This window comes from Triticum aestivum, chromosome 4B (assembly GCF_018294505.1).
Source record: "Triticum aestivum cultivar Chinese Spring chromosome 4B, IWGSC CS RefSeq v2.1, whole genome shotgun sequence".
NCBI lineage: Eukaryota > Viridiplantae > Streptophyta > Magnoliopsida > Poales > Poaceae > Triticum > Triticum aestivum.
In genome coordinates, this window is record NC_057804.1 from 361,126,668 (window position 1) to 361,154,407 (window position 27,740).

At 48.3% G+C, this 27,740-nt stretch overlaps 2 long non-coding RNA genes across 4 annotated transcripts; both read right to left on the reverse strand.

Moving 5' to 3' along the window:
* Positions 1 to 4,627: 4,627 nt before the first annotated feature.
* On the reverse strand, positions 4,628 to 5,671 carry LOC123094827 (uncharacterized). The gene is made up of 2 exons (XR_006445999.1): positions 5,601 to 5,671; positions 4,628 to 4,895 (listed from the first exon to the last, which is right to left on the reverse strand). It is a non-coding gene; the product is annotated as an uncharacterized lncRNA (long non-coding RNA).
* A 496-nt stretch (positions 5,672 to 6,167) lies between these two features.
* Positions 6,168 to 23,763, reverse strand: LOC123092183 (uncharacterized). Of its 3 annotated transcripts, none has more exons than XR_006444393.1 (5): positions 22,864 to 23,763; positions 21,989 to 22,131; positions 21,869 to 21,917; positions 21,114 to 21,381; positions 6,168 to 6,488 (listed from the first exon to the last, which is right to left on the reverse strand). It is a non-coding gene; the product is annotated as an uncharacterized lncRNA (long non-coding RNA). The 3 variants fall into 3 exon arrangements; XR_006444392.1 differs by lacking the exon at positions 6,168 to 6,488 and adding an exon at positions 17,558 to 17,618; XR_006444391.1 differs by lacking the exon at positions 6,168 to 6,488 and having other exon boundaries at positions 19,692 to 21,381.
* Positions 23,764 to 27,740: the final 3,977 nt, after the last annotated feature.

The window sequence follows — 27,740 nt, forward strand, 5'->3', positions numbered from 1 at the left end:
TTGTCAAATTATACATTTTGTAACCTATGCAAAAAACAGAAAATAAAAAAATAAAAAAAACCTAATATTCATACTAATGGCGCATCACACGACAGTGCGCCATTAGTATGACAGTGCATACTAATGGCGCATCACCGGGTAGTGCGCCATTAGTATGCTGCGGTTACTAATGGCGCATCCAGAGGTGGTGCGCCATTAGTATGCCAAAGCACCTGGGTGTACATGCCAACTGGGAGGCATACTAATGGCGCACCCTCGCATATACTAATGGCGCACCAGGTGGTGCGCCATTAGTATACCAGATACTAATGGCGCACCAGCTGGTGCGCCATTAGTAAAAAATACTAATGGCGTGCTGTCAGTGGCGCACCAGTGATGCGCCATTAATGGCCATATTAGGTGCGCCATTAGTAGTGGTATTTCTAGTAGTGCCTCAGGGCTTCCATGGCAGCAGCACCATCTACAGTCCGAACATATTACATTACTATGTGCCACCTTAATATTTTCCTATGCAATGGAAATACAGGACACATACCTTGTGATTTATCCAGCCGCTCGTTCATCAGAGTGATATCGGCATCAACCGACCCAATTTGCCTTGTCAGTTCGGCAACTTCAATGGACGGGCCGGCGGCCGGACCCACAGGTAACTGCACATATCCCCAACATAAATCATTGGTTTATGACCCTCCGTTTGCTACCTAGGGCAGTCAACCAGAGTATCAGGGGCTACTATCTATATGGAGCACACCTACCGCGTGCCTCACAGCCAAAGAAACAATGCACTCTTCATTACGTACCTCAAAGCCTCTAAGTAGGCTTGTGAATGCTTCATGCAAACCGCTTGTAGCGGATGAAATCTTCTTGAGCACCACGCTCATTAATGAGCGGTGCTCCTCCGAGAGCGCAGCTCGCTCCAGCAAGCCCGTCAGTACGTCCGGCCGGACATCGAACTGCGCCGGGCTCCTTCCATCACCCCTCATTGCAGCCAAATGCTCCGGGTGCAGGGCGGCTGACTTCCGGCTTCAGTAGATGTGGACCCCTCCGGGACGACACCTTGGCGTCGCCTGCTTCATGAGTCGGAGAAGGGGGTGGGGTTTCGCTCTCCATCATCTCCAGAGGGAGGTCCCCGGAAGACGAACCCTGTTGAGAGGAGTTGCTGGCCGGACTGGAAAAAGTTGAACCCTGGTTATTGATCTAGGAGAAACACAGTACCTTCGGATCGTAAATTGACTTACAGCTCGGTGGAGGGCTGGCCTGTTGGAGGGCATGGTGCGGTGAGGGTGCCCGTCAAGGCAAGGCCCCCCAGGGATATCTTTTTCCCTAATTTGGGCATCTTCGCCTCCAGATCTTCGCAGGCGGCCCTCTTCTTCCCGCGCGGAGAGGAGGCCTTAGCCTCCCCTTCCCGAATATCCTCCTTGGGGAAGGTAACAATTCCCCCAGTTCGGATGTGTAGCGTGTGGGGTTCGGATTCCTCGTCCCTCCCCTTGTCTTTCCCCGAGGGCATTCTGCTGAGTACCCGGTCGAGCATCTTGGCCATAGTAGGGACAGGCGAGCATTCGGGAAGCAGTGCCGGACACCTAATTCTCTCCGCCTTACTGAGCCATTCCTGGACGTGGATGATTGTCAGAACAAACAGTCATGATAAATACAAAATAGGGTGTCCGGTATCAAGGCTACTTACTTGGGTATCTAGGCGATTGCAGCTTAGGCCCGCATCCTCGGTGGTGTCCGGACATATTACTTTCTGTCCAAAGAATAATTTGCACATCTCTTCGGGCTTCAAGCCGAAGAAGTGCTTGACAGTCCGGGGACCCTCCGGATTGAACTCCCACATCCGGAGAGGCCGGCGTTGGCACGGCAACATCCGCCGGATTAACATCACTTGCATTATACTGACAAGGTTGATATTCCTCTCGAGAAGCTCCCGGATGCGGTTATGTAGTATTGGCACATCACCTGCAGGCCCTCAATTCCTTCCTACGTCTGTCTAGGATGCCAACTATGACGGAGGGCCCGAACGGAACTCAGGGGCGGCTACCCACTTTGTGCCCCTTGGGGCCGTAGCATAAAACCACCTCCGCTGCCATACATCGGATACTTCTGGGAAAGAACCCGCTGGCCATGGGGCGTCGGCGTTCCTTCTTATTACGGTACCTCCGCACTCCACATGTCGCCCCCCGATCATCTTCGGCTTCACATTGAAGGTCTTGATCCATAAGCCGGAGTGCGGGGTGATGTGGAGAAAATCCTCGCACACGATAATGAACAATGAGATATGGAGGATAGCATCTAGAGCCAGATCATGAAAATCCAACCCATAATAAAACTTGAGCCCCCTCACGAAGGGATCGAGGGTGAAACCCAAACCGCGGAGGAAGTGTGGGACGAAAACAACACACTCATTGGGCTCCAGCGTAGGGATGACCTGCCCTAGAGCAGGAAGCCTGTGCTGGATATCTGCGGTCAGGTATCGACCTCCCTAAGCTTTGCAATGTCCTTTGCTTCAATCGCGGAGGCCACCCACCGGCCTTGAGGGTCAGATCCGGACATATTGGAGGATTCTGGAGGAGTGGAGCTTAGGTTTTGGGTGTTAGAACTCGAGGTGCGAGAAGGCGCGATGAAGGTGAAAAAAGAGGCATAGGTCTCGACCCGTTTATAAAGAAGGTGAATATTAAGAGTCCCCAGTGTGACCGTTTGAGGCTTATCTAAAAACACGCTGGTTATACCAACAGCCGTCGTGGGGTCACGCACGCTCATATTGATGGAAAATCCCGTAATAAAAGGGACATGATCTCTGCCTCGACAGGACATGCCAATAAAACCGCCTCGTAACACGAGTCGTTGTGGGGTAGGAAACGTCGGTTCGCGTTGGACCAAGCCACGATGCAAGGGCACGATGCACGAAGATTGCCAGCAAATCAGATCTATACCATGTGAAGATCATCTTGCAGACCCGGACACGGTCTACGTGTTCGATAACCACTTTGGAGTATTCGGAGGAGGAACCCGCCTTGCAATGCCGAAGACAATACTGCGCGCCGGACTCATCGTCATTGAAGCCTGGTTCAGGGGCTACTGAGGGAGTCCTGGATTAGGGAGTATCCGGACAGCCGGACTGTGTACAACGTCTGGACTATTGAAGCGTGAAGATACAAGACTCAAGACTTCGGCCCGTGTCCGGATGGGACTCTCCTTGGCGTGGAAGGCAAGCTTGGCGATCCGGATATTATATTTCCTTCCTTGTAACCGACTCCATGTAAACCCTAGCCCTCTCCAGTGTCTATATAAACCGGAGAGGTTGGTCCTTAGAAGGCCGATCACAATTACAATCATACCATCATAGGCTAGCTCTTAGGGTTTAGCCTCTACAATCTCGTGGTGGATCTACTCTTGTACTACCCATATCATCAATATTAATCAAGCAGGAAGTAGGGTTTTACCTCCATCGAGAGGGCCCGAACCTGGGTAAACATCTGTGTCCCTTGCTTCCTGTTACCATCAGCCTTGACGCACAGATCGGGACCCCCTACCCGAGATCCGCTGATTTTGACACCGACAACGAGATCCTCTTGTAGTGGTGGAGTGTTGTAACACCCCGGATGGAACTTTCCATAGTAACCATATGTTCAAAACATCCGTTTTGTGCGTGCAATATATCTCAAAATAAGCATGGATCACTCTATAGCATCACTCCATATTTCCTCATCTGTAGCTCCGTTTTGTGCGTGCAATATATCGAAATGTTCATAACGAGATGCTCTTTATTTTGTTCCATGGTGGAATGCTCATTTGAGTTCATCTCGCTGCCCAAATCTCTGATGCAATAGTGCTATATAATGTTAGTTTCTGATTCTTAACAGATTATGGGCATTTGCCATTTTCGCTACATTCATTGTGTGCATCTTATGGGCATGAGCTCTACATGTGTTTTGGGCTATGCCATGCCACCTTTACAGGGGTGTATACCATGTATTTTTGTGATTAATGTGGTGACTAGAACAAGCATGCAAACTATGCTTCGTGATATTGCTGATTTCAGTCCCTGTTCTGCTATTATTTTGATGCCATGTAAACTTGATGCTATAGAGTGATCCATGCTTATTTTGAGATACTTCAATAAGGATGTTTTGAACATATGGTTATGCTCTACCCATACATGCCCCTGGTTGAAACTATGGAGTAATCTAGCATGTAATTTTCATGCTCTACTTTTGCTATAAAATGTTTCCTGGCAGATTGTTTACATGTTATTCTATTTTGCCAAGGTTGTTGTAGTTGATCCTTGCATGATATAAACTTGTTCTTGCCATGTTCAGTTTAATAAACATGTCTTCTTGCTATTTCTATGCTTATCTTGTCACGCAATGACTTGTGGTGAGTGAATCGAGCTCGCAAAGATGCCTTCATAATTCTGTTAATGACATGCTCTGTTTGCTGAATCTGTTAACGAAACTAGATGACCCGGTTGCGCCAATGGCGCAAGAAGCGAATTAGAAAGAATGCTAGTGGTGAGTAAGTAAGAGATGTAACCGGAAATATAATGCAGTGTGGATTGTATTACATCATGTATTAACCACAAATCATGAAATCAATACCAGAGAACCAACTAATGTCACCACCTCTATACTAACAACCAACATTTAGTATCACAGGAGTGTTTACTTGCAGATCAGGAGTATCACAATTACAACTAAAGAGGCATTGTCCTCACTGCTGTCCCTGAGCCCTTCACAAGGAGAGTTCCAAGCCTCGCAACTTCTTCCTTCAGCTCTACACATGACCCTTAGTTACGAAGCTCGTCCCTCAGCTATGATTATTTCAAGATGAAATCAACATGCTATTTCTCTCACATGGAACATGTTCAGAATTTAGCCAGTCTCGCTAATATTCATCTACCAAGGCAGAAAGAAAAATGGCATGATGAATAACTAAAAAAACTGGAACAATAATACTTGTAGCATTAAAAACCGAGAAAGTGAACTGAGGACAACAGAACAATTATTTGTAACAAGGGCAAGCTTGGCTGATGCAAAATGATCACTCTGAAACTATATTTTAGAACCAAATTAAAAAGGAACAAAATAATCTAATACTCCCTCCGTTCCAAAATAACTGTCTCGACTTTGTACAAAAACATCATGTATCTTTAGGACCAATTTTTAGACCATGGTACCACATAATCAAGAATTAGACATATCAGATTGCAACGTATTCATGGTTAGTTACCAATCATGTCACACCAAGGATTTGCACATAGAACCTGAAATAACTGCAGCTAGCATGAAGTCTGAAACCTACCAGGTGACAGACAAAAGCAATACCACCAAACCTTATTCTTATTGGACAAGCACAAGATTTAAGAGAAGATAACACACACAAAATCCTATTTGGTTTATGGATGCATGCACTTTCTGGATTGTGCACATCGAAGCATGGAAGAACATTCCTAGGAGAGCCATTGTAGCACAACAAAGTAAACCAAAAATCAAAAAAGAAGTGAGTTTGTATCATGTAATTTAGCAATGTATCAACCCATATCACCATTTATTTTTAGAGACCAAAGAAAATGACAGAAGTTTCCCTATTTTTTCCTGTACCTTTCTACCAGAATGCTCTCTATTTACGAGCGCCACACAGACTATTTCCACTTGGCGGCAGGTTGGACACAACAATCCTCGCCGCAAACTGCAGAAGAACCACACACGCACATACGTCAGACCACGACACACTAACACTGGCGCCGTGAGGGGGAACGGAACGGACCGTAAGGGGAGAGACAGATCGAAAGAGGGAACGTACGGAGGCATAGTCTGGCTGGGAGGCGGTGAGCGGGGCGGCGGTCTCAGCGGCGAGCTCGTCGAGCTGGCTGGTGGTGACGCCCATGTATACCCTGACGCAGACCGATCACGGGGTCGCGATGCTCCTGGATGAGCCCATAGCTGAGCTTCTTGAGCCACACCGTGATCTTGTCGAAGTGCACCATCTCCGTCCGCCCATCCCGCTTCACGACGTACATCACCGAAAACTAACAAAAACATACTCATGTGCATCATCCAAACAGGCAATGGTTTTGCATGTTTGTACATCAGAGTCAATAATTGAATTATCAACAGACTGGTATATGCAACATGCTTAAATATCATGCCAGGATAATAATTAAATGCCACATTTATGAATAACTGAACATTATGAATGCCATGCTGCATTTTGTAATGGTAATGATCCAAGATAATTAAATAGATGGTCATTATTAGGAATGCTCCATAGGATCTTAAGACATGTGTGCATGTTTCTTAAGTGTGCTTTCTAAAATTGGAACACCATTTAGCTCTATTAGCTTGACCTGAAGCGATGGGGACACCGCAAAGTTGATCCCGTACTAATAGTGACAGACAACAACCTTGTAGAAGATCATGCCCACCCTTGGTCCTTGGAGGGACGTGTGTTGTAGTGGTAACCACATCAGTGAAAGGATATACATGTTCCTACATTACAGAAATGAAACAATAAGCATCTTCACAATAGGACTACATCACTCGACCAACAAGGCATTTAACGCAAATGCATTGGCTAATGCCAATGATGTCTGTTTCTTACACAGGATAGCCATGAAATTGTTAATCGTATCAAAGTAGAGGAATGCTAAGAAACCATGATCGTTCTACAATTGTTGAAGCAAGCTATTATCTTTCAAGAAATCCTATAGAAAATAAGCAATGTAAAAAGGGGAAATAGCTAGGCACGCACTAAGAAACTGACGAACAATATCTGTCCAACTAAACTTCTACACATGATGAAATCAATATCCTTGCAGAGGGCCCTGATGAAGTCATGTACCTAGGGTAGGGTCATGGACCTATCTAGGATACCCTACCCAAGGACATCCTTAGAAGAAGCTACCTTCCAGTCGACCAAGAGGGACTTCACTCGACGAACTCAAGGACACTCGACGATGAAGATAGCCACTCGACCATGAAGCTAACCACTGGCCAGGAGACCTAAAGTCACTCAGCACGCAACGGTCTATCATTAAGTAGCTTTAATAGTCTTCATGGCACTTTATGAGGGCGTTACCAGTAACCCCCTGTCTTAATGTACTTTAAACCCTGCATAACTGAGGGCCGGAGGGGTCTGGCGAACTCTATATAAGCCACCCCCTCCTCAGTGTAAAGGGTTCGCATCCCTGTAACTCATATACACAGAAACCAGTCGACCGCCTCCGGGCTCTGAGACGTAGGGCTATTACTTCCTCTGAGAAGGGCCTGAACTCGTAAAACACTCGTGTGTACAACTACTCCATAGCTAGGATCTTGCCTCTCCATACTTACCCCCCATTCTACTGTCAGACATAGAACCACGACAGTTGGCGCCCACCTTGGGGCAGGTGTCTTAGCGACTTTTTGGAGAAGTTGCAATTTGTCCGATTGCCTTCACCATGGTTTCTGGCGGAGCTCTGGTCGAGGGCCGCGAGATCCGTCTCGGTGCGCTCGCTTTCATCGCCAACGACTCCGCTTGGCTCCAGGAGGCACCACTCGACATCGACGCGCTCCCCGTCCGCGGGGCGACGCACTTTCGGGCGTGTGTCCGCGGCGTCCTGCTGCGGCAGCCATCGACCCCATACCGGTCGACTCCTGTGCCGTCCTCCCTCCCTGTCTCCCGCCAGCGCAAGCGCTCCGGTCGGTCGAGGCTTCAGCGATGGGTGAGACACGCAGTGGCTCGCCAAGCGGCCACCACCCAAGTCGCGGCAATTGAGCCCGACGAATCTCTCTACGGCCTGTTCGATCTGTCGACTGGCTCCGTAGAGACTGCATCCGAGTGCGACAACAGTGATCTAGCGGTGGAGGTCCTGATGGTCAACGGGCCTCGTAGCCCTCCCGGTTTCCCCCGCATCGACGGGATGGACGATGGAGGCGACCCCGCTCAGGCCCACGAAGAATATCAGCCCGAGCCACTCACTTCTCAGCAAAGAGAAGATCTTCGCCGCCGGAACATGGATGCCCTGCATACTCCCATCGCAGGAGAAACTCCTGAGGCTCGTGCCTTGGAAGAGGCGCGTTTGGCCAACTTGGCTGAACGCACTCGACTGGAGAACCTCCAGCGAGCACTCGACGAGCGTGCGCGTCAACGAGTACCTGACTCCAGCCGACGTCAGCTCTTTCCGCAACCGACTCAGGTATATCGAACCCCGATTCAGAATTTGGCAGCTGCAGCCCGTATAGCGGAGTCAATTCAGCCCTCTCAGTCGGAGGCTGGAAGAGGCTTGATGCAGATCAGGGATTTGCTCCGGGCGGCAGGAGATCAGAATTCAGTTGTGTCACAGTCGCGCAACAGGATTCACAGTCGATCCGTCGCTGCGAATACTGTTCAGTCGGCTCACAGCCCAAGGTCACCTCCGAGGCGCGTGGGACGTGAAGGCCGGCGGGACCACTATGATGACCGATTTGATCGAGATGATAGGCGTCGAGTGCCCACTCCTCCCCCGAGAAGTGGGTCTAACGCCCATCGGCAGCAAGATGACAGGCGCCAGCTCAGTGTTGGGCGGAGAGCTCCGGTCGACCCCAGAGAACCAGGCTTTGACGCGAGATCCATCATCGTGCAAGGTTTGGTCGATCGGAACAGAGCTCATAGAGGTGGCCATGACAGAGATGTGCCCACTAGCAGCCGAGTCCATGTTTCAGGTCCAGAATGCTTTAGCAGAGCCATCAGAGCCGCAGTGATACCCCCCAACTTCAGGTTGGCGACTGGGGTAAGTAAGTTCACCGGAGAGTCCAAGCCTGAAACTTGGCTTGAAGACTACCGAGTGGCGGTACAGATTGGTGGTGGTAATGATTAGGTGGCCATGAAGCATTTACCACTCATGCTAGAGGGTTCGGCCAGGGCGTGGTTGAATCAGTTAGCTCCTAGCAGCATTTACACCTGGGAAGATCTTTCCCGAGTGTTCGTCAGGACGTTCGAGGGAACTTGCAAGCGACCGGCCGGATTGACGGAGCTGCAAGTCTGCGTACAAAAGTCGAGTGAAACATTGAGAGATTACATCCAGAGATGGATCACTTTGCATCATACCGTGGAGAATGTGTCGGACCATCAAGCGGTCTGCGCCTTCAAGGATGGTGTCAAGAACAGAGAGTTGAGCCTGAAGTTTGGTCGAACCGGAGATATGACCCTGAGTCGAATGATGGAGATTGCCACCAAATACGCTAACGGTGAAGAAGAGGACAGGCTCCGGAGTGGCAAGTATAAGCCGAGTCAATCGGAAAAAGGAAACTCCAGTCGGAAGCAGAAGCGGAAGGCCGAGCCAGCTGCTCCTGGAGAGGCTCTGGCCGTGACTCAGGGCAAATTCAAAGGGAAGCCCAAAGGATCTTGGAACCCCAAGAAGGTAAAGGATAAAGAAGGAAATGACGTGATGGATCTACCGTGTCACATCCACACGAAGAAAGACGAAGAGGGTAACTTCATCTACCCGAAACATACCACTCGCCAGTGCCGGCTCTTAATCCAGCAGTTTCAAGGAAAACAGCCCAAGGACAAAGAGAAGGAGTCGGACAAGGCCGAGGACAAGGAGGACAGTGATGGAGGGTACCCTCATGTCAATTCCACCCTGATGATTTTTGCTGATGTAGAGAGCAAAAGTCGACTGAAAGTGATCAACCGAGAGGTGAATATGGTCGCCCCGGCGACACCAAGCTATCTGAAATGGTCGCAAACTCCCATTACGTTCGACCAGTCTGATCACCCTACTCACATTGCCACCCCTGGGAGGCAAGCGCTGGTGGTCGACCCAGTCGTCGAAGGCACTCGACTGACGAAGGTATTGATGGATGGCGGCAGTGGGTTGAATATACTGTATGCAGAGACGCTCAAGGGAATGGGCATTCCGATGTCCAGGCTCAGCTCCAGCAACATGAGTTTTCACGGAGTCATTCCTGGAAAGAAGGCTGAGTCACTCGGTCAAATAGCTCTGGATGTAGTGTTCGGCGACTCGAAGCATTTCCGCAAAGAGAAGCTGACATTTGAAGTCGTGGATTTCCAGAGCGCTTACCACGCTATTTTGGGAAGACCAGCCTATGCCCGCTTCATGGCTCGACCATGTTATGTGTACCTCAAATTAAAGATGCCTGGCCCCAAAGGAGTGATCACTATCACTGGCAGCCGGAAGAAGGCAGAAGAGTGTTTCCAGAAAGGCTCGAAGATTGCGGATGCCCAGATAACAGTGGTAGAGCTGGAAGGATACAAGAAAAATGCAGATCCGAGTGATTTGCTGCGGGCCAAGAAGCCCGCCACAGAGTCAGCGTTCCAGTCGTCAGGGGAGACGAAGCCAGTTCATATCCACCCGACTGACCCCAACGCAGCTCCGACCCATATTTCCACAACACTCGACTCTAAATAGGAAGAAGCGCTCATCCAGTTCCTCCGTGAGAACTGGGACATCTTTGCATGGAAGCCAGCTGACATGCCGGGTGTTCCCAGGGGGCTGGCTGAGCATCGCCTTAGAGTCGACTCAAAAGCGAAACCTGTTAAAGAACATCTTCGACGGTCCGCCGTTCAGAAGAAAAAAGCCATTGGCGAGGAGGTGGCTCGACTCCTTGCAGCAGAGTTTATCCGAGAGATATACCACTCCGAGTGGCTCGCCAATGTCGTCATGGTTCCCAAGAAGGACAACTCACTTCGCATGTGCATTGATTTCAAACATATCAATCGGGCCTGCCCAAAAGATCATTTTCCTCTCCCTCGCATCGACCAAATTGTCGACTCGACTGCGGGATGCGAGAGATTGTCTTTTTTAGACGCCTATTCCGGGTATCATCAGATCCGTCTGTATGGACCTGACGAAATCAAAACAGCTTTCATCACTCCATTCGGGTGCTTCTGCTATATCACCATGCCATTCGGTCTCAAGAATGCCGGAGCCACGTTCATGAGAATGATTCAAAAGTGTTTACTCACTCAAATCAGTCGGAATGTGGAAGCGTACATGGATGATATCGTGGTCAAGTCACGAAAGGGTTCCGACCTGTTGACTGACCTAGCTGAAACATTTGCCAATCTCAGGAGATATGATATCAAGCTCAATCCATCAAAGTGCACATTCGGAGTACCTGGCGGAAAGTTACTCGGTTTTCTCGTTTCAGAACGAGGAATCGATGCTAACCCAGAAAAAGTTGGCACCATACTCCGAATGAAACGCCCTGTGCGTGTGCACGATGTCCAGAAGCTTACTGGATGCTTGGCCGCGTTAAGTCGATTCATCTCTCGCCTCGGTGAAAAGGCGTTGCCTCTTTACCGACTGATGAAGAAGGCAGACAAGTTCGAGTGGACTCCAGAAGCTGATGCAGCGTTTGCCGAGCTAAAAGCTCTGCTCTCCACCCAGCCGGTGCTTGCTGCTCCAATCAGCAAAGAGCCTCTGTTGCTTTACATTGCAGCCACAGGACAGGTCGTCAGTACAGTACTTACGGTCGAGCGGGAAGAGGAAGGTAAAACCTTCAAAGTTCAGCGCCCAGTGTATTATCTCTCTGAAGTTTTGACCCCATCGAAGCAAAGATATCCTCATTATCAGAAGCTCGTATATGGGATCTACATGACCATGAAGAAGGTTGCTCATTATTTCTCTGATCATGACATTACAGTCGTCAGCGACGCACCATTGTCAGAGATTCTGCACAACAGAGATGCAACTGGTCGAGTGGCTAAATGGGCGATTGAACTCCTTCCCCTTGATATCAAATTTGAGGCAAAGAAAGCCATTAAGTCCCAGGCTATAGCAGATTTCCTTGCCGAGTGGATTGAACAACAGCAGCCGACTCAAGTTCACTCGGAGCATTGGACCATGTTCTTTGATGGCTCTAAGATGTTAAATGGTTCTGGTGCTGGGGTAGTTTTGGTTTCTCCCCGAGGAGATAAGCTCAGATATGTGCTCCAGATCCACTTTGATTCCTCCAACAATGAAGCAGAATATGAAGCACTTTTGTATGGGTTGCGCATGGCCATTTCACTCGGCGTCCGTCGCCTTATGGTTTATGGCGACTCAGATTTGGTGGTCAATCAGGTGATGAAGGAGTGGGACGTTAGAAGCCCAGCCATGACTGGATACTGCAATGCAGTGAGGAAGCTCGAAAAGAAATTCGAAGGGTTAGAGCTCCACCATATACCCCGACTGAAAAATCAAGCGGCTGATGATTTGGCGAAGATAGGATCCAAGAGAGAAGCCATCCCCAGTGATGTGTTCTTGGAGCATATCCATACTCCATCAGTCATAGAAGATCCTTTTACCGACGAAGCCCCGCAACCTAAGAGTGTTACGGATCCGACTGAGGTTGAAGTTCCAGCAGTGGTCGACCTGATCATGGAAGCTTTGGTGATCACTCCCGATTGGACAGTACCGTATATCGCGTATATCTTGAGGAAAGAGCTCCCGGAGGACGAAGAAGAGGCTCGACAGATCGTCCGCCGATCTAAAGCCTTTACTGTGATAAGGGGGCAGCTGTACAGAGAAAGCGCGACTGGAGTTGGTCAGAAATGCATAACGCCGGAGGAAGGTCGAATAATCCTTGATGACATCCACTCGGGGACCTGTGGCCATCATGCGTCTTCCCGGACCATTGTGGCCAAAGCATACCGAGCCGGATTTTATTGGCCAAGAGCGAATGAAATGGCAAAGGAGATAGTCGACAAGTGTGAGGGATGTCAATTTTACTCCAATATGTCACACAAGCCCGCCTCAGCTTTAAAGACCATACCACTTGTTTGGCCCTTTGCAGTATGGGGGTTGGATATGGTCGGCCCTTTGAGAACAGGCAGAAGCGGTTTCACCCATGTGCTGGTAGCAGTCGACAAGTTCACCAAGTGGATTGAGGCCAAACCCATCAAGAACCTCGATGCCGGTACTGCTGTCAGCTTTATCAGAGAATTGATATTCAGATATGGAGTCCCGCACAGCATCATCACTGACAACGGGTCAAACTTCGATTCCGAAGAATTCAGAGCTTTCTGCACGTCTCAAGGCACACGAGTCGACTATGCTTCAGTCGCCCATCCACAGTCGAATGGACAGGCAGAACGAGCCAACGGCTTGATTCTCAAAGGGTTGAAACCCCGTTTGATGCGTGATCTCAAGCATGCGGCTGGTGCATGGGTCGACGAACTTCCCTCGGTGCTTTGGGGGTTAAGGACCACGCCCAACCGGTCGACTGGAAGAACTCCGTTCTTCTTGGTCTACGGAGCTGAAGCAGTCTTGCCGAGTGACCTTCTCCACAATGCTCCTCGGGTCGAGCTCTACACCGAGGCTGAAGCAGAACAAGCACGGCAGGATGCAGTCGACCTTTTAGAGGAAGAAAGGGAGATGGCTCTGATCCGATCGACCATTTATCAACAAGACTTGCGTCGCTTCCATGCCAAAAACATGAAGAGTCGAGCCTTCCAGGAAGGAGATTTGGTTCTCCGAGTGGATCAGCAGAAACCACACAAGCTTGCTCCTTCTTGGGAAGGTCCCTTCATCATCACCAAGGTTCTCCACAATGGAGCATACCGTCTTTACAATGTCGAGCATCAGATCAACGAGCCCCGAGCTTGGAATGCGGAGCTTCTCCGCCCCTTTTACACTTAAGTATTCACTCGGATGAGTTGTAATAAAAGTACTTCTATAGTTTATTTATCAAAGACAAGAGCTTTATAATTTCCCCAGTAATTGTTATTACTTTTGTCCACATAAAGCAATCCCCCAGTGGGTGGCTTGGCTGCGAATCTGATTCGCCTAAGTCTGTAAAAAAATCCTAACCGAGTGGTGAGCCAGCCTCCCACTCGAAGGCTTAGCTGTGAAATCCGTTTCGCCTAAGTTAAACAAAATCCTACCGAGTGGTAAGCCAGCCTTCCACTCGGAGGCTTAGCTGCAGTCCAAGTACTCGCCTAAGTTAAACAAAATCCTACCGAGTGGTAAGCCAGCCTTCCACTCGGAGGCTTAGCTGCAGTCCAAGTACTCGCCTAAGTTAAACAAAATCCTACCGAGTGGTAAGCCAGCCTTCCACTCGGAGGCTTAGCTGCAGTCCAAGTACTCGCCTAAGTTAAACAAAATCCTACCGAGTGGTAAGCCAGCCTTCCATTCGGAGGCTTAGCTGCAGCATTGCGCTCGCCTAAGTACAAATACAACGTGCGCTCTGCGAGGAGGACGAGGTGCAGGTCGACTGCTACCCTCTCCTTCCAAGCTACGCCACAAATACAACGTGCGCTCTGCAAGGAGGACGAGATGCAGGTCGACTGCTACCCTCTCCTTCCAAGCTACGCCACAAATACAACATGCGCTCTGCAAGGAGGACGAGATGCAGGTCGACTGCTACCCTCTCCTTCCGAGCTACACCACAAATACAACGTGCGCTCTGCAAGGAGGACGAGATGCAGGTCGACTGCTACCCTCTCCTTCTGAGCTACGCCACAAATACAACGTGCGCTCTGCAAGGAGGACGAGGTGCAGGTCGACTGCTACCTCCTTCTCCAGAGGTACGCCTTGAAAATCCTACCGAGTGGAGAGCAAACATCTCACTCGGGGGCTTAGCTGCAGCCTAGTGCTCGCCTAAGTTTTTGAAAATCCTACCGAGTGGAGAGCAAACCTCCCACTCGGGGGCTTAGCTGCAGCCCAGTGCTCGCCTAAGTTTTTAAAAATCCTACCGAGTGGAGAGCAAACCTCCCACTCGGGGGCTTAGCTGCAGCCCAGTGCTCGCCTAAGTTTTTGAAAATCCTACCGAGTGGAGAGCAAACCTCCCACTCGGGGGCTTAGCTGCAGCCCAGTGCTCGCCTAAGTTTTTGAAAATCCTACCGAGTGGAGAGCAGACCTCCCACTCGGGGCTTAGCTGCAGCCCAGTGCTCGCCTAAGTGTATCGGGGAACAAGTCGATTGCAATGAGCGCCTCGCTTTAGCCTGCAAAAGACACCTCAAACCAAATGCAAACATATTCAACGTCGAATCCAAGTTCAAATAATATCTAACGGAACCGAAAGTGCTCAGGTGCTAATCCTGTTAAGGTTTGTCGGTTACAAAACTCACTCGGCATACCGAGGCAAATTTAAAGTATCAAGCTCAGAAGTTTTTTACCCCTCTTGTGGAGGGCTGGAAGGTGCAACAAACTCATCCAGGTCAATTCCATCTGCAATCCGAGTCGCAGCGGCGATGAAGGTCTCCATGAAAGATCGGAAATCATGCTTCTTTGTGTTAGCCACCCTAAGGGCCGCCAGCTTGTCCTCTCGTGCATCCTTGCAGTGAACGCGGACCAGAGACAGAGCAACATCCGCGCCACACCTGGCAGAAGACTTCTTCCACTCCTGCACTCGACTTGGGACCTCGTTCAGTCGAGTCATCAGAGACTCGAGGTCGTTCTGGTGCGCCTCTCTTGGCCAGAGTGTTGTGTCGATGCGAGAAGTTGCGACCTTCAGCCTTGCGAGATAGTCGACGACAGCAGCAACGCGAGATTCAAGCCGGAGCACATTCATGGCGACTTCATCTTTCACGGGAGAGTTGATGGGATCCAGGTTTATTTCCAGTCGACCAGTCTCCTCTTCAAAGTTCTGGCAAAATTCTGCAAGCACAACCACCGAGTCAAGACAACAGTCGGAGATCACAGTTAAAATGTCTGTTTGATACAAAAGATTACCTTCAAGCATGAGGAATAGCTTCTTGGCGAGTCCACCCAGATAAGCCTCCAGATCGTTCTTCTTTCCCACCAACTCACTGGCCTTGTCATTCAGGGCAATCTTGTCACTTTTCAGTCGACTGACCTCCTTGTTGGCAGCATCAAGAGCAGCTTTCAGATTGGTGTTTTCTTCTTCAAGCTTGGTGACTGAAGCCAGCTTCTCATCTGCGAGCTTGGTCTTCTCTAAAGCCGCTTTCTGCATCTCAGCCAAGTCAAGGTCTTTCTTCTTCAGGGCATCCCTCACTTTGTCTGCAAAGTTACAGTGAGATCAGACTCTGAAACAAACGAGAGGCAAAGGCAGTCGTCGAAGGCCTCACCAAACATACCTTTAGCTTCCTCCTTCGCCTTCGTTAGGTTCTCTTGGGTCAGTTTCAGATCAAGCTCGAGCTGGATGTGTTTGTTCTCCAACTCAGTATAACGAGCCGCAAGGTCGCAGGATTTCTACGAAGAACCAATCGACAGATGTCAAAGACAATTCACTTCCGAGTGACTAAGGAAAAATCATAGCGTTTCTAAGACTACGGCCGAATACAAACATTCGACCATAGTCTCGGGGACTACACCCAGTGGGTGCACTCAGCGTGCCCCCACTAGTTTCATCAGTTAGAGTCGACCAGTCGACCAACAAAAAAAACGGGAGGTGTTCTTCAGACTATAGTCGACTGCCAGCAGTCGACCACAGTCTCGGGGACTACACCCAGTGGGTGCACTCAGCGTGCCCCCACCGGTCTATGAATCTATTCGACCTAGTCGAGTAAGGAAAAAACTTAAGACATAAAGACTATGGTCGACTGCCAGCAGTCCACCATAGCCTTGGGGACTACACCCAGTGGGTGCACTCAGCGTGCCCCCACTAACCCGGAATTTCAATCGACACACCCAGTGGGTGTAGGACAAACTCTAGGAATTTCAGAAAGAAGAGTTTTCAGATATCATATCCTAACAGAACAGGCAGTGACCGACTGACCTGAACATTACTCTGAAGAGCTGAACTGGCGTCATAGGCTGCCTGGCTGGCTTCTCGAATTGCCTTCACTTGCTCCATCATGACCCCCGCTTGGCGTATTGCTTCTTTAGCAGCACTAGCTTGGTCTTCTGGGACGTGGTAGGTTGAGAAAAGCGAGGGTTGAGCAGCACTCGACGATGAAGGACGAGCACTCGTCAACGGCACCGCAAAGGTTACGGTAGGCCGAGTGACATTGTCTCCCTCCACGACCAATGTCTCGGGTGCTGGCACGTCCTGAGTCGCCTTGCCAGCAGACGCTTTCTTGTTCCTTCTCTGCCTCAGTGGTTCCTCGTCGTCGTCGTCGGGAAGGTCGATAACGACGTTAGATGAAGCTGCAGAAAAAGAATCAAAATTAGAGACAAGAAGCCAATCGACTGAAGACGGAACTACAAGAGTCATACCAGGTTTCGAAGTAACAGCATCCTCCATCTCCTGATCTTCAGCTCTGGCCGAGGTATCAGAAGTAGCAGCACTGCAGTTCCAGAAGTCAGTCGATTAGCTCATGAGTCGACCAAGAATAAGTTCATGTGGAACAGACAAACTCAAGCTACACCATTACCCTGAGATAGTGGGGATCACCATCTTCATCTTCGGCAAGACCTTCGCCGACTTCGACGGCGCCACTCGAGATTGCTTCGGAGCTTTCTCAGTCGGCACCGGAGAAGTAGTCCGAGGGCGCTTGGACGACTGCGTGACGGTTGCGACCCCCTTACCACGCTCGGCCGCGGGATCATGGACAAGCTTCGAGCGTCTTTCCGAGCGAGGAGGTACAACTTCCTCCTCCTCCTCCTCCTCTTCCTCCTCACCAGAGTCATCACCCTCATCATCGTCGTCAGCATCCGAATCCCACTCCTCCGGGCTTTCGCCCCCACTTCCTTCCTCCTCCTCAGTCGGCGTTTGCGCTCCATTGGGCATCGAGTATAACTCAGTGGTGGCCTGTCAGACAACAAAACAAAACAAAGATCAATCGACCAATTCGCAGCGAAGCAGAATGAATAAAGCAAGATTACAATTGGAGATAAGTGGTCATACCGTGTCCGGTGTGTAGGTACAGTCGAGTGGTGGGATCCTCCTAGCCCCTCGAGGGTTGTCCTTATTCCCTGTGATTGCGGCCACCCACCTCTCCAGTGTGGCGTCGTCGACCGCTTCTGGATGGACCCGAGTGGTGTCTTCGGTACCACAGTACAGCCACATCGGGTGGCCTCGGTACTGAAGCGGTTGGATGCGCCGTCTAAGGAAGACCTCCAGAAGATCCATACCCGTCACTCCGTCCCTAACGAGTTGGACTACGCGCTCCATCAACATTTTTACCTGAGCTTTCTCCTCAGGAAGCACCTTCAGAGAAGAGGGTTTGTCCACTCGGTCCATGGAGAACGGAGGGAGACCAGTCGACTGCCCCGGCGTCGACTCGTCTTGGCAGTAGAACCAAGTCGACTGCCACCCTCTGACCGACTCAGGAAGGGTCATGGCCGGGAAAGTACTCTTATTCCTCATCTGAATCCCAAGACCCCCGCACATCTGGATAACCTTAGTCCTCTCATCATCCGGACTCGCCTTTTTCACCGTCTGTGAGCGACAGGTGAATATGTGCTTAAAGAGACCCCAGTGTGGTCGACAACCCAGGAAGTTCTCGCACATGGACACGAAAGCAGCAAGATAGGCAATGGAATTGGGAGTGAAATGGTGGAGTTGCGCCCCAAAGAAGTTCAGAAACCCTCGGAAGAAAACACTCGGCGGCAGAGAGAATCCACGGTCTACATGAGTGGCTAGGAGAACGCACTCACCCTCCTGCGGCTGCGGTTGACACTCGGTCCCCGGAAGCCTTGCTGACCCGTGGGGGATCAGACCCTCGTTGGCCAGGTCATTGAGATCCGTCTCGGTGATGGTCGAACGGATCCAATCCCCTTGGACCCAACCTTTTGGCAGGCGGGACCTTGACGAAGATCCGCCCCGACTGGACGCTCTCCCCTTCGCTTTCCCCGTCGCCGTCGCCTTCTTCGCGCGCTCCAAGGCCGCCGTCTTCTCCTTCACCATTGTCGCCGGCGAAGCACGCGAGGAGTGGATAGGCGGAGGCGAGAGCAGGCACAGCGGGCGGAGGCAAAGAGGGCAGAGAGGAGAATGAGAAGGCACTGTCCAAAAACCCTCGCCCGGCGCTTTATATAAGGACGCTTCCGAGTGGCTGACAAGTAGGCCCGGGCGGTCCTGTCACATCCCGAAACAGTCGCGCACGCATGATACGTGGCGAAAAAGGCGGCGCAGAAATCGAGGCGTCCACGCCTTATCCCATCCGAGTACCGCGGTCCGCCCCGCTTCGCGCGCTTCCCAAAATTCGGATCCCACAAAATCCGCTAACGGCAGATCAATCTGTTAGACGGTAGATTTCCTGTGATCCGTCGCTCGGAAGTTCACTAAGTTCAAAAGTTCACTCGACAGAAGAAAAGAATGGATCAAGGCGACTGAAAGAAAAGTTAATGCCAACGCCAAAAAAGAAAAATCGCTGATCCAGGATACGACATAATCAGAGCACGGGAAATAGGTCGGAGAAAATTATCAACCCCTTCCTCACTCGAACCTCGATCCATTCGGGGGCTAATGATGAAGTCATGTACCTAGGATAGGGTCATGGACCTACCTAGGATACCCTACCTAAGGACATCCTTAGAAGAAGCTACCATCCAGTCGACCAAGAGGGACTTCACTCGACGAACTCAAGGACACTCGACGATGAAGATAGCCACTCGACCATGAAGCTAACCACTCGACGGCCAGGAGACCTAAAGTCACTCAGCACGCAACGGTCTGTCATTAAGTAGCTTTAATAGTCTTCATGGCACTTTATGAGGGCGTTACCAGTAACCCCCTGTCTTAATGTACTTTAAACCCTGCATAACTGAGGGCCGAAGGAGTCTGGCGAACTCTATATAAGCCACCCCCCTCTTCAGTGTAAAGGGTTCGCACCCCTGTAACTCATATACACAGAAACCAGTCCGGGCTCCGAGACGTAGGGCTATTACTTCCTTCGAGAAGGGCCTGAACTCGTAAAACACTCGTGTGTACAACTACTCCATAGCTAGGATCTTGCCTCTCCATACTTACCCCCCATTCTACTGTCAGACTTAGAACCACGACAGGCCCTTTATAATTGGAACAAAGAAACAATTTTAAAAAACAGTACCCCTCTGTCATCACCATAGTCTAGCAGATTAATTTAACACAATTTAGGATGAGTAGCACTATAATATTAAAACTAAATTAATTGTTCCTCTACTTGTTGCTTTCTGATGCCTTGTACATATTCATATATGATACAGTAACACTGGCAGCAATTTCTCAAGCGCAAGAACACATATTTTTTCAACTAACAGATTGTATCTAAAGTCCCCCCAAAAGCTAACTTAGAATCTAATCAAATAAGTCAAAAACTCTTTTTTAGACTAAACAAGTAGAATCCTGCCTTCTTGTGGCTACAATTTAGTCTTGGCTAGAATTTAATCTAACAAACAGAAACCTCATCAGAATTTAATATAGAATATGAATGACAATAAAACAATTCTAAGCAAAGGGGAGGAAGAGGGGAGCAAAGCTGACAGGGAAAGGTTGTCGGGGCGAGCTGAAGGCTTGCATTCAGAAAAACTCTCCCACAGGCTTGCTCTACACTCGCTGTTGCTCTCGACCACGACCGTAAATTTTTGGGAATATATGTTTCCTCTATATAATTATGCTGGATTTTTGGAGATGCATCACATAATATCTTTCAGTTTCAAATCCATGAGTTTGTGTAGATTTCATTTGTAAAACTTTGTATAGCTTAGGTTCTAAACTATCTTTATGAAACCTTATGTAAGATCTGAAGTCAATCCTGTCAATTGTGTACATATCCGATGAATAAATGGGCAAGGAAACCAAGTGGTGTCCGGGGAATGATGGCTCGGATAGCTTGGTAATTATATCAATAAGTAATTATTGTGCAAACAATAACTAATGCAGGTTACAAGATCTCGTGTGTTGCTGCTGATCACCGAAGGCATATTAGACAAACTCTAATCGATCTAGCCAGTCCAGGCACGACAAGAATGGGCCGCTGGATTGTAATGTATATCCAAGATTCAGAAACATATGATTTCGTTGCTTTCGACTCACAACTGAACTAAGCTAGGCACCCGAACACCATGCTAGAATCCAAAGGGAAGCATAGCGCAAGTGTGACCCTCGCTGACCACCTAGAGGCACGGTACCAGTAATGCACCAAGATCTGTCTATTCAAGAGGTAAACAAGAACACATCCTCGTTTGATATCATGATATGAGAGTAAATTTCAAGCACACAGGGTTGACATGCAAACAAATATCACACACACAGGGAGACCGCCAAAACAAGCACATCAGCTCACATCACTTTTAGTAGACAAAAACTGAGCAAGAGAGACCCAACCTTGTTCATAATGACACGGAGGACCCAACAAACAGAGAACATAGATCAGCCTGCAAGAAAAAAAAAGAGAATGAACAACATACCAGCTCATAGACATTTCATAAAACACGTCAGGAGTATTGTAATGGAAGAACACCTCCTTCATATGATAATAATGAGCAGCAGTAGAATGGAAGGGATCACTGGCAAATTGAACGAATGAGAGCAGCCCCGACGATCTAAAGCTTCAGACCACCAATATCATCATAAACCATGTTTGTCGGCATTGCTAAAAAACAGTAGAATAAGCAAACAAAATCTCAGCTAACCACCTGGTACACAAAACAAAGGGCATTTAAATCCCCAAACCTGAAGATATGCTACAGGAGCACATGTACATTTGATAAAAACCAATGTACATGTATATGCATGATTACTAAATATGGCAACAATATATATGGCACAATAATTTACCCCCGTCACTGAAATCTGAAGTCAGTGTGCGTGTGTATGTTTATACACCCAGCTAAAAATATACAAAATGCAAAATAAGAATCTGAATGCCCAATAAAAATTAATCTAGCTGGGCAACTTGGCTACTCCGAGCTCCCCCAGATTGAAAAAGTCGCTGGTCGTCCGATTCTGTCTTTTACACCATCTGAGCCGTCTAATTTTCACAATCTATTTTCACTTCATGGTTATTTTTCCTTTTCTGTGACTGGTAGGCTTATTATTGTGCTTTACCTGATTAGTGATTTGAATGATTAGTAATTTACCTGAGAGTATAAGTGTCACAAGTATATTCATTAACTGCCCTTGTACAACCTGCAAATTGATTATGGAATGAGCTTCTGACAGGAAATAGAAAACAAAAAGCACAAAAGAACAGTAAGTACCTGACATCGCCCTAGCGTGGTAAACTTTTTTGAATGCTTACAGTCATCTTTGCTGCTGACTCGTATCTGACCATTACCCTGCCCATCGAGGTCACTGCTGCACCACGACTCACGGCAAGGCCCATTTGCCTAGTATGCTCCAACTGCCAACAGACAAGCAATGTTGCATAAACCAATTGAGGCCTTTTCACTAATTAAATCTACAAAACCATTTAGTAAAATCCACTAGAACTATACAACTATAGGACTGAATCAATGAAACATAACAGCAGCTGCAGAAACAACTCTAGACCTTTTTCATAAACTAAAGGAAACATTTTAGGTTCTAATTAACCCTGGGGGCTGCAGCCGCTGTTATGAAAATCACTCTCTTCCTATCAATTTTCAGAAAATGGTTTAGAGTGGTTTCTGAAAATGTTCAGAGTGGGTCCTGATTAAATTGATAGGAAGAGAAGGAATGGGGTTGTTTTAGAACGATTGCTACACATATGACATACATCTGAAAAAGGAAAAAAGAACACCCTAAATCAAACCAGAAGAAAACAAGATAAAATAACCTGATGTATGAACTGTAAACTGATGAGATTCTTAGTAGACAAGATAAAATATGTATGTACAGGTCATTAATTAATAGATTATGAATAGCAAGGATGAAATTAAATCAAATCTGACAGAAATATGTGCAAAGAACAGCAAGACACCACCGCCGCTGTTGAAATCAAATCTGACAGAAATATGATGAAATTAATTAATCCACGCTGGCCATTCCCATCCACAAGACGAGAGAGACAGTGTGTGTGTTGTGTATGCAAGGATGGGAAGGGCTGGAGGAACAGATGAGAATCAAGGAAAAGGGAAGGGGGGAGAATCCACACCTTGGTCCTCTGACTGTTGCAACCCATGGTCGAAGGTGAAGAGGCGGTGGCGCAGGGGTGGTTGGGGATTTTTTCGGGGCTCTTTGTCCAGCGGCGGTCGTCCGGGTCGAGTTCCTCCTCCGGCAGCTTCTTGGCAGTGAGCGCCCGGGGCACCGTTGACCGGGGATCCTCGTCGGGCTACCGTCGTCCCGGTAGATATTTGCGGAGGAGAGCCCACAGTTTCTTGTCTGCGCCGCCGCCCCGGCCTCGCTGCTCCTGGCCCGGCCTCGTTAGTGGAGAAGGAGAGAAAGGAGGGGAGGCGGCTTTGGGTAGAGGAGGAGAGAAGGGAAGGCGCCTGAACCCTAGCCCGAATCCTAGCCGCGGGAGAGAGAGAGAGAGAGGAGGATGACGAGGAGGGGGAGGCGAGTGGGACGGGACAAGAAAAGCCATGGCATAACCTACAGCGAGGAAAGCCATGGCTCTATAGCAAGCACGCAGCGAGCAAGATGATGGCGGGCAACAACGGCATCGGACGATGGCTTGCGGAGACGGATGGAGAGGCAGAGCACCGGGGCTGACTCCTCTCCCGCCAAGCGACCGTGGAGAAGGAGGGAGCCGACCTCCGTCGCTCGACGCACCTGAAGACGGCTCAGATCGAGAACCACCGCTGCAGCCTGAAGACGAGCGATGGGAAGGTAAGGAGGAGGAAGAGGCGATGCGGTGGAGGAGTAGCAGTAGGTGGCGGGGCTCCTAGGGCATAGGAGGAGGAGGTGGGAGGGAGTGGCGGCGGACGAGGGAGGGAGGAGTGAGGGGCGCAGGGCCATGGATTGGGGCTAGGGTTCGATTGTTTTTTCCTCTTGCTCGATCGCTGTGGCCCTAGCGCGACCGCTCGCTCGCTCGCTCTGGATTTCGCTCATGTGGTGTGGTGCGCCCGCGCGTTTTTCAGTGGTTTTTACTCGTCGCGTGATGCGGTGCGCTCGAGCGATGGTTGTGCCTAGCACTTCTTGAGGGTTTATATGTTAGACTTTTTATGTTTACATGGGTGCCATCATATCTTTAGTTCCTTTTTGGCTCATGGTCACTAAGGGACTTTTGTTCTATGCGTTTAGTAGTATCATGTCATTCCTTAAGTTTCTATTATATGTTTCTGTAGCATGATGTTTGCTTGCCCTAAACTTTGCTTCCTGATGTTGTTTCTGTCATGTTCAGTATTTTCACAAAGTCTGTGAAGCTGATATCTTTTGCACTTTTGCCATGCTTGTTTGAACCTGTTAATGTGTGAATTAGCCGTAGCTCAGTGTTCATCTTTTGTAAAGAATCTCTATTAGATCACTGCCATGTGCTTTGTTGATATATTGGGGTGCTGTAGCATAGTTTCTTGATGTATTCTAAGTGCTATCATGCTGTTTACCGCAGAATTGTGTCATTCTTATTCTGCTTGCCATTTGCAAACCGTGCATCCGGTTCCGGTGATTTTTATATCAATTTTGACCGAAATCATCTCGTCTTTCCAGCGCCATACTTGGTTGCCAAGTTGATGCCTTGTTCATTATTTTTCTTCCAGAGCACGCATATACATTGCATATCACATCTCGCATATCATGACATGTATTGCATCACGTTGCTTGTGCATTGCACCGTGGTTGATTGTGATTCCATTAGTTGTGTTCTTGCTTTGGGTAGAGCCGGGAGACAAGTATGTGAACGAGGAACCTGTTGAGTACGCTAATGAGGATCAAGCTTTTGACAACTCTGAGAACCTTGCAGGCAAGATGACCATACCCTCGATATCACGTCTATCTTTGCTTTGCTAGTTGTTCGCTCTATCGCTATGTTTGCTCTACCTACCACTTGATTATCATGCCTCCCATATTTCCATGTCAAGCCTCTAACCATCCTGTCCTAGCAAACCATTGTTTGGCTATGTCACCTCTTTTGCTCAGCCCCTCATAGCATTGCTAGTTGTAGGTGAAGATGAAGTTTGTTCCTTGTTGGAATATGGATATTTTGGGATATCACAATATCTCTTGGTTAATTAATGCACCTATATACTTGGTAAAGGGTGGAAGGCTCGGCCTTATTCCTGGTGTCTTGTTCCACTCTTGCCGCCCTAGTTCCGTCATACCGGTGTTATGTTCCTGGATTTTGCGTTTCCTATGCGGTTGGGTGATTTATGGGACCCCCTTGACAGTTCGCTTTGAATAAAACTCCTCCAGCAAGGCCCAACCTTGGTTTTACCATTTACCACCTAAGCCTTTTTCCCTTGGGTTTTCGCGAGCCCGAGGGTCATCTTCATTTAACCCCCCCCCCCGGGCTAGTGCTCATTCGAGTGGTGGTCCGAACCGGGCAGACTGTGGGGCCACCACGGGGCAACTCGAGGGCTGGTTTTACTCGTAGGCTGACCTATTCGTTGTGCCCTGAGAACGAGATATGTGCAGCTCCTATCGGGATTTGTCGGCACAGTCGGGCGGCTTTGTTGGTCTTGTTTTACCATTGTCAAAATGTCTTGTAAACCGGGATTCCGAGACTGATCGGGTCATCCTGGTAGAAGGAATATCCTTCGTTGACCATGAGAGCTTGTGATGGGCTAAGTTGGGACACCCCTACAGGGTATTTTCTTTCGAAAGCCGTGTCCGCGGTTATGAGGCAGATGGGAATTTGTTAACGTCCGATTGTAGAGAACTTGACACTTGACTTCATTAAAATGCATCAACCACGTGTGTAGCCATGATGGTCTCTTCTCGGTGGAGTCTGGGAAGTGAACACGGTTTGGGTTATGTATGAACGTAAGTAGTTTCAGGATCACTTCTTGATCACTTCTAGCTTCTCGACCGTTGCGTTGCTTCTCTTCTCGCTCTCACTTGCGTATGTTAGCCACCATATATGCTTAGTGCATGCTGGAGCTCCACCATCTTACCCCTTTCCTACCCATGAGCTTAAATAGTCTTGATCTTGTGGGTGTGAGATTGCTGAGTCCTTGTGACTCACAGATTCTACCAAAACAGATGCAGGTGCCGAGGATACCAGTGGAAGTGGCGCAATCGAGCTCAAGTGGGAGTTTAACGAGGACCTTGGTCGTTACTATGTTTCGTTTCCTGATGATCAGTAGTGGAGCCTAGTTGGGACGATCGGGGATCTAGCATTTGGGGTTATCTTTTTTTCATTTGGATTTGACCGTAGTCGGTCTATGAGTGTATTTTAGATGATGTATGAATCTATTTATGTATTGTGTGAAGTGGCGATTATAAGCCAATCTCTCTTTATCCCATTCTTGTTCATTACATGGAATTGTGTGGAGATGACCCTTCTTGCGATAAAACCTATAATGCGGTTATGCCTCTAAGTCGTGCCTCGACACGTGAGAGATATAGCCGCATCGTGGGTGTTACACACGCACAGTACTTGAAGGATTTATAACAGAGTAGCAATCACACACTTATTACATCGAATGTCTCAAAAGAGAAATTATTACAATAAATATGGCTTAAGGCCATCTAAATACGATAACAACGGAAGGCTTGGTAGATAAAGTGAGTATATCAACTCCAACGGAATCACTGAGTGAAAGATCACGACCTAAGGCACCTTACTCGTCATCTGAAAAGTCTGCAACATGAACGTTGCAGCCCGAAACGGGTCAGCACATGGAATATGCTAGCAATGTAACACATAGAGAGTAATGAACAGAATAATGCTATCACCACATGCACATATGGCTGGTGGAAAGCTCTATGGTTACAGTTTTGCATAAAGCCAATTTTCCCCTACAATAAAGGAATAAATTTATTTAACTATCATGGTCGTTGTTAAACGTTGTGAAGGTTCCTCCAACTCAATCCCAATTAAGCATCATCATTAAACCCAATCAAACTTAATTAAGTAACATGATGAGATCAACATGATAATCCAAGAACTAGATACTCAAAACGTCCATAACCGGGGACACGGCTAACCATGATTAGTTTGTACACTCTACAGAGGTTTGCACACTTTTTCCCACAAGACTCTAATACATCCATGGTGGGAGAAATGAGACACGGTCTTTCTGAAATAATAACTCTTTACTCTGGGTGGACAGTTACACCTACTTTCCCCTACATCTGCTAGCCCACCCCTGAAAGAGGTCTTGCAAAGTTCTCAACTATGCTAGAGCCCATAATAGCTTGTGGCTGCACACGGAAGTTTCTAGCATGAATAATCTTATGATCCCTTTGAGCCTGGGTGGCGGTCCATAGGAGAATCACACGGTACCCCAGGATTTCCAAAAATACAAGCAACAATGGGTTCCCTAGGTGCCTCATTCCACCCAGATGTGAATTAATGTAGCCACCTTAAGTTAACCATTAATTAACAATACTCACATCTATCATGGATACACTCACCCAATCCACGTCTACAAGCATAGCATAGCATTATAAGCAACGTAGAAGTAACTCCCAAAGGTTTGATAATAAACAGGATAATAGCTACTAGCTCATCTACTTCCCAAAACCCACATATTAATCAGATCCTAACCATGCAATTGTTTGAGGATTGATCTAATGCAATAAAACTGGGTAGTAAAGAGGTATGATCAAAGTGTTACTTGCCTTGTTGATGATCCGTGAAACCTAGAGACTCGTAGTAGCACGCTTCGCACACCGGGTACTCTATCGCAGACAAACAAGCATACAATAAGCACTCAACTAGAAGCACGGGTAAAACTCTAATAAGAGATCTTAACAAGAAAGTTCAACTTAAGAACTCCGGTTTGCAAAAAGAATCAAACCGAACGAAACAACGAAACTCAAACTACGAAAGAAACAAGCTTCGTTTACTAATCTGGACTTAAGTCAAATTTTACAATAGCAAAAACTTGTTTAAGTTGGTTAAACAGAAAGAGGGTTTCGAGACAAAAC